This window comes from Sycon ciliatum, chromosome 4, assembly GCF_964019385.1.
Source record: "Sycon ciliatum chromosome 4, ocSycCili1.1, whole genome shotgun sequence".
Taxonomy (NCBI): Eukaryota; Metazoa; Porifera; class Calcarea; order Leucosolenida; family Sycettidae; genus Sycon; species Sycon ciliatum.
Window position 1 is genome coordinate 37,377,286 of NC_088646.1, and position 7,808 is coordinate 37,385,093.

Below are 7,808 nucleotides of genomic sequence, written 5' to 3' on the forward strand. Positions count from 1 at the left end.
TTATTATGGAGTGCCTTGTTTATCTCTCAGTACCTCCAGGGTACCCTGTAAGAAGGCCTTAGGCCTGCGGGATTGCCCTATCAAAAATTTGACAATTTGATAATAATGACCTCCAATGGCCTTGCCCCTTTTATCCTCAGGATCAGTGTAGTTGTTGGAACGAGGTGCCGGACTCAACAATGTATTTGTTTACATTTTAATACATGTTTATTGTTCCTCCTTTGCTGTGTTTTAGAAAATCGTGGACTAACAGTTTGAAGTCATTGAACTACTTCCAAAAGTTGTACCGACATCAACAGGATTACGATTTCAGTGCAATATGATGCAGGATGACCTTATCACGATAACTCATGATTATAAACAATTATAAACACAGAATCAACAAAACCATCTGCGACACGCACCTGGCTACATTTCTCAAGTAAATCTGATCGAAGGTGGGGAAATCTGAAATATCAGAAAGGCAAGACAATTTTATGACAGTCATGAAATTCTGCAAGAGCTACATGCACAGAATGACCTGCGTATAAAAAAAGTATCACCACCACTAACCACTTGTTTCCCTAGCAGAAGAACATGCATTATGCTAGTGCCATTTTCTGCAAGAAAAGGCTTACACATCAATGCGTATAATATGCGGTATTGATTTAGGGTACCCTGTAAGAAGGCCTTAGGCCTGTGGGGATTGCCCTATCAAAAATTTGATAATAATAATAATATGACTTGATGTGAAGGCCATCATTTACATAAGGGCATTCCGTTGATTGGTGACAGAAAAAAAACAAAAGAAATTATAGCAATAAAAACTGCTTTATGGCAGCTTTCTAAAACAAGTTATTGTGTTCTAGTCCTGGGTCCGGCATAGGCTATAGAAAATTTATAAAATTGCTTCCAAACTGGCTTGGACTCCGTCTAAAAAGTAAGAAATTAACGAAATGTGATTGCCGAAAATTAAAATTTCACACAAAACCTCACAATAATCACACACAGGATGAAAAGCTAGAAGACCTTTTCCCTTCGTGATCCTCTTTCCCATGCATGCGTGTTGGTGCAGTACAAGTACAAGTACAGTGTCAGACTAAACAAGTGTTGAAAGCAGTATTTGATTGTCAAGTGTTGTGATTATTGTGAGGTTTTGTGTGAAATTTTAATTTTCGGCAATCACATTTCGTTAATTTCTTACTTTTTAGACGGAGTCCAAGCCAGTTTGGAAGCAATTTTATAAATTTTCTATAGCCTATGCCGGACCCAGGACTAGAACACAATAACTTGTTTTAGGCCAAGTAAAAAAAAAAGCTAGATGATCGTCCCCGTCCGCCCCAGTTTTTGTCAGCGCCCCAAGAAATATTTTATTTTTTAAATCGTGAGTTTTTGCCGAAATCGTTGGTTTTTTACCGATCGCGGATGCAGGAAACATTATTATTATTATTATTATCAAATTTTTGATAGGGCAATCCCCACAGGCCTAAGGCCTTCTTACAGGGTACCCTAGAAATGAAAGTACTGAATTACGGAATAGATGCAGGGAAGAGCATAAGCGGACTGCAGCGGGGAGGGCATTCCAACGGTCGGAACCGATGAAAGAAACTGAAAAGAGACCGAAACGAGTTTTAGCCTTGGGTAGAGTCACAGACGAAGATACCTGGGAGCGAGTGCAGGAATTGGTACGAGTAGAAGTAGAACGAAGGCAAAAGCAATCAGTAAGGAGAGTAGTAGTTAACTGATTCAGGACACGAAACACTAAGATATAGAGTTTGAACTGATAGCGCACAGACAAAGGGAGAATGTGATGGCGTGCATTAATAAGGGATACGTCAGAAAAACGAGGCATACTGAACACAATGCGTAGAGCTCTATTACTAAGACGGACTAGACGGTCATGCAGAGTTACTGACAAGCAGTGAGCAAATGAGTTGCTCCCATACTCGAGTACTGTCTGAATGGAACAAATGTAAAATGCACGCTTTGCAGTTACCGTCATGTGATCTCGGACCTTTCTGAACATGGCTAACTTACTTCCAACTTTCCGCTCTAGTTGCCTAACGTGCTCTCCAAAGGAGAGATGTTCGTCGAGTATAATGCCAAGGTATCGAATGTGTGCACTAGGGTTGATTGTGACCTCACCCAGCTGTAGAGCGACGCTAGGGTCAAGGGGCTTGCACTTTGACCTGAACACGACAAACTGCGTCTTGGAAGGATTCAGCAGTAAGCCTCTGGCCGCCAAGAACTCTTTCACTTTCACAATGTCTTCTGTCAACTCCTTGCACAATCGTTTGACGTTCTTGCCAGCTTTGTACAGGGAGACGTCGTCCGCGTACTGTCGAGCCTTGCAGTGCTGGGGTACAGATGGGAGCTTTCTGACTGACAGATTGAAGAGAGAGGGCCCCAAGACGGAGCCTTGCGGAACCCCCCTGTTGCTGCTATATGTAAGGCCTTGCTGTGTCTTGGTGACCACACGTTGCTTCCTGTGGGTAAGGTAGCTACAGAACCACTGCAAGGCAGTACCACCGACACCGATTTCCAGAAGTTCACTCAGTAGAACTTCATGACTAACTGTGTCGAATGCCTTAGACATGTCTAGAAAGGCAGCTACGACATAATCACCATTGTCCAAGGAGAGCATCCAGTCGTTGATCACGGGAGTGAGCAAGTCCTCGCAGGAGTGGCCTCTGCGGTAGGCAAATTGCTCAGCAGGTAGGGGTAACAGTGGTGGTGGTGCATTATAGATATAGTACATTAGTTGGTCGTGTACAATATGTTCCAGTAGCTTAGACATGTGGGACAGGAGTGATATTGGTCTATAGTTGGATGGGACTGACTTATCTCCACGCTTGTAGATAGGCCGCACGTTTGCTAGTTTGTATGTCGATGGAAAATCTCCAGACGTAAGAGACTTGGTAAATAGTTTGGCTAAAGATGGGGCGATCTCATCTTTGATGAGCTTGTAGGCCTGGGCGGGGATGTTATCAGGTCCTGTGGCTTTACGACTGTTCATTCTCTGGATATGGAGTTGGACTTGTGGAACAGTGACTGGTGTGAACTGTGTCAGGGAGTATTCCGATACAGGGCCATTAGGAGTGCGTAGTGTACTGCCAGAAAGTGATGTATCGTTGACAACGTCTGTAAATGTCTTTGTGATGTCGGCTACTTCGGCAGCAGGTTCCTGGTTGATTTTAATTCTACCCAGTAGATTGTTCATGACACTCCATTGCTCTCTTGGGTGGTTTCGATGATTGATTAGTTGTTGCTGGAAGTATGTAGACCGTTTCTTCCTAGTTAAAAGTTTACATTGTCTTCGTAGAGTTCGGAATTGTTGCAGCAGGTCTGCGCGATCAGGACGTTTTATCATTGCACGGTGTGCTCGTTTACGCTTGAATAAAGTCTGCCGGAGCTCATCGTCTACCCAAGGCGATGGAGTATAGCTCTTCTTGGCGTTAACAGTCTTTAGTGGGCAGTACTCATTCAATGCATCACTGACTGCATCCTGCCAGTGTTCAGTATAACTATCTAGAGACATCTGTGATGAACTGCATGTGATCTGCTGGTGGAGAGTAGACATATGTTTAGCAGCTGTCTCTTGGAATTGCTTAATCTTCAACGTACGCAGCGGTGGCTTTCGTACTTGTACCTGTCTGTTTGTCTTGAGCGTGCTGGTGGTAGCATGGATATTGTAGTTCACACAAACAAGTCGGTGATCGGAAATATCACATGGAATAACATTGCAGTCTTTGTAAATCAGTTCATCCCTGCCTGGTCTCGCAGTAGACGTGGTGGAGGAAGAGCTTGAGATCAGTGCTAGGTCTATGGTTGTTGCACTAGGGAATCTAGTTGGTGACGTGACAACGTTTCGGAGATCAAAATCATGGCAGAATGTTCGTAGGTGAGGGTAATGTGCGTGACTAGGGTCTTGGACATTGACATTGAAATCGCCTAGAATTATGCACGCAGAGGAGGCCGGTGTACAATCCAGTATGTCATCAGTTAGGGCCTGTCCACACTAGGTAATAAAAACGGCGTGCCGTTTCAGAGTACGTGACGTACACGCGGTGCGCTGTCCACACTTCGCTCTGTCACCTGTACCACTACGTGTACCTGTTCATTTTTGTCTGTGGATGCACTAAGACACACAAGTGACGACTTGTAGTTGTTGCGTGTTGTAGACCAGGCAAGCACTCCCTGGCTTGGTCTAGACCTACCCAGCTAGCTACAAAAACGAGTGGCGGCCCAGCGATGGCAGTACTGACGCCGAGCGCAAGGAACATCACCCTGATGAAGCTGAACTCTGTTCCAGGTACGGAAATTTGGCCACACTCTCGCGGCAGCGCAGCGTCACGGTCGAGGCCCGCTATAGCATCGCTTGATGAACTAATGGTTGGGGCCGCCGTGTATTTCCAGTAAAAGTCGCTGGCTTTGGCCTTCAGGTCGTCAATTTCGTTCATCACAACTGAACAGGGTTCTACTTCCTATCCAAACAGTTTCAAATACTCGCTCGTCAGTGAATTATCTCTCTCTCTCTCCAACACCTTCCTCTTCACCAGACCCCGGGATTTCTCTGCATGTCCAGCCACGACTGTATCAATGTCGCCTCAGAGTCGTAGCTGAAACGGACGTGTGGCATTATGAAAACGGCAAAGCAAAAGCAAGCTGCAGCAGCTGGAAACAGCAAGAAAAAATGCGATCCGAAACCTCCACCGATCGACGACTCTCACACAACAAACACTGCGAAAACGGCACGTAGATGAGAAACGTGCTTTGTACAAGCGTCCTCGACTCACGTTCCGCGTGAATCCCACGTTCCCCGTTATCGGCCATTTTTCGTCACTCACCTTGGCAACAAGCATGTTTACGGCGTGTTTACGTGGTTTTCTACCTAGTCTGGACAGGCCCTAAGGCTAGATAAGGTTTGCCAAAATGCTACAGGTACTGTTGGAGCTCTATATGCACAGAGGATAGTGAGAGGCTGGGGGTGAATGTTCACGTGTACTGCAAGGGCTTCAATGGGAGAGGAGTGATGTAGTGCTCGATTACCGAAGCATTCTCTCACGTATATACTGACACCACCTCCTCTCTTTGAGTTCCGATCAAGTCTATGCATGGTGTATCCAGGTACTGTAATACATATGTCAGGTACACTGTCGGATAGCCACGTTTCCGTTAACGTTAATATGTCTAAATCGTGAGCATGCATGAGTGCTTCAATTTCATGTAATTTATTATACAGGCTACATACATTAAGGTGAGCGATACTTAGCTTTCGTGCTGACGTTTGAGGGGATGCCCTGGCAGTATCCTATTGGGTGACTGTGCTGAGGAGACGGGTGATGTCGTCTGATGACAGCGGTGCACCATTATTGATAATCTTGTCACGGGGGAGGTGGCATCGTACACCTTTGTCGCGAAGAGCTCGAAACTTCGGGACTAAGTCCTTCCGTCGTCGTTGTTCTTGTCGGGTTAGGTCGTGTTGGATGTAGACGTTGTCTCCTTTGTATTGTGCTGACGTTTTGTTGCGTAGAAGTAAATTCTTCCCCTGTGGGGACAACACCACTCGCACGAGACGAGGCGCTGGTTTTGCCCCAGCACGTGAGCTAGATGTTTCATCCTGTGGCCGTGATGAATGGCTGGGGCCAAGCCGGGCTGCAGATTTGATGTCCTCTGGAGCGAGTTGTGGGGCGAGGGTGCCGATTATGGCAGACAGGTTCTCCGATGGGAGCTCCTGTACGCCGCGAAGGATGACATTGTTTACTCTGTTCTGCTGCTCACTGGCCTCCGCAACAAGGTCACGCAGTGTGTCCTCAGACAGTCCGTATTTGGAGCTTGCAGCAGAATTTGGACTGGCGGCAGGATGTCTGGCAGTGATGTCGGCAAATGTTTTCTTCATCTCGACAATGGCGGACTTGGCGCCATTGTCCGCCTTGCCAACATCGTCATTACATTTCTCTACTGCTGCCTTCAGCCTACGGTTCTCCGCTGACAAGCGGTTGATGTCTTGGCGCTGCTCGTCAAGCCTCTTTTCAAGGCTGTCCAGTCCGGCAGTCGTGGTCCCAGGGTCTCTTCGATGATGTTCTTGAATTCTGATCGAAATTGCCCTTGAAACGTCTCAAAGAGGCCCTTGATCTGCCTTACAGCATCACTATCGCCAGGACCTTCTGACACTCCGGCGCACTGGGCTTGACGATCTGGTGTCAGGCTGGACAGTGGTTTGCGAGCTGTCTTCTCAGCTCCAGCTCGTCGGCTTTGGGACGGGTTGTCAATTTCGCTTGGGGCGAGACTCTCCGTTGGGCTCTCAGCTCTACGTTTATGAGCTCCTGGGGCAGGGGGAGACGGTTCCCCGGAGACATCACTACTGCATGAACTGCGTGAAGAGCCACCCTTTTCACGGCCAGCGTTACTGGGGGTGGTTATCTTCCGGACAAACTTTTTCATTGCACACTCTCGCACCTACTCCACTCGAAAAATGTTCATATTGCTCAGGATCGCTCCACAAGCTAGTAACATGTGCACGCTTTGTTTAATACTTTCTTTACTATATGGACCACATACTACTAGTATATCACAACGTCAGTATCGATCTGCTGAAGAAAGAAAAAGAAAAAAAAAGAAAAAAAACCTTGATGTTGTTGTGTACACTGTGTGCATGAGAGGGTAAAAAGTAAAAAAATAAAAATAAAATCCTCCCGCCCTCCCCGATTTTTCCAAAAAAAAGGACGATCATCTAGTAATTTTTTTTTACTCGGCCTTAGAAAGCTGCCATATAAAGCAGTTTTTATTGCTATAAGTATAAGGCCAAGTAAAAAAAAAAGCTAGATGATCGTCCCCGTCCGCCCCAGTTTTTGTCAGCGCCCCAAGAAATATTTTATTTTTTAAATCGTGAGTTTTACTATATGGACCACATACTACTAGTATATCACAACGTCAGTACAGTATCGATCTGCTGAAGAAAGAAAAAGAAAAAAAGAAAAAAAAAGAAAAAAAGAGAAAAAAAACCTTGATGTTGTTGTGTACACTGTGTGCATGAGATCGAGAGGGTAAAAAGTAAAAAAATAAAAATAAAATCCTCCCGCCCTCCCCGATTTTTCCAAAAAAAAGGACGATCATCTAGTAATTTTTTTTACTCGGCCTAATGACTCTTGGCAGGCAATGAACAGTGTGAATGCGGACTTGAGGAGTGGCGCATCATCTACCATGCAGCACTAATAATTCGCCGAGAAGTAGACACAACTGTATCAACAGCCAAGAAGTCACAATCAGGTGAGTGACTACTGAAGTAGGTAATATGGTCCGTAATCAACATGCATATAAATGGTGCACTGCGTATTGTATATGCCCTTTTGACATTCTGAGAAATTAGTAGACATAACTGCAATACAATAGTACATCCAAAGTCTGTACAGAACTATTGTGGTCGTTCCATGAAATGCTATTTCTAGATGGCAATATTGGAAATCATTGTGATTAGCTTATTCTGGAATATAACATATTATGTTTGTACTGATTTCAATTTCAGTCAGAAATAGTGTTGCAATTTTCACAACATTGGGGAATTTTGCTGTGCTCTTATTTTTCTACTACAGATGTTGATGTAGTTCCCGACGTTCTCTTTAACCTTCTTACATGGGTAATAGCAGACAAAGGCAGCATCGAGTTCAGCACCAAGCGGACGGCAAATCTTGATGACCATACTGCACGTCGTATCTCCTCTACTGGCAATGATATTGTCTTCTCGGCCACTGCCTACCCAACCAAGAAGCACACCACTCTAGCCATGGCCCTGCACCACTTATTTCGCAGCAAGCTAGTTGTCACCGTTC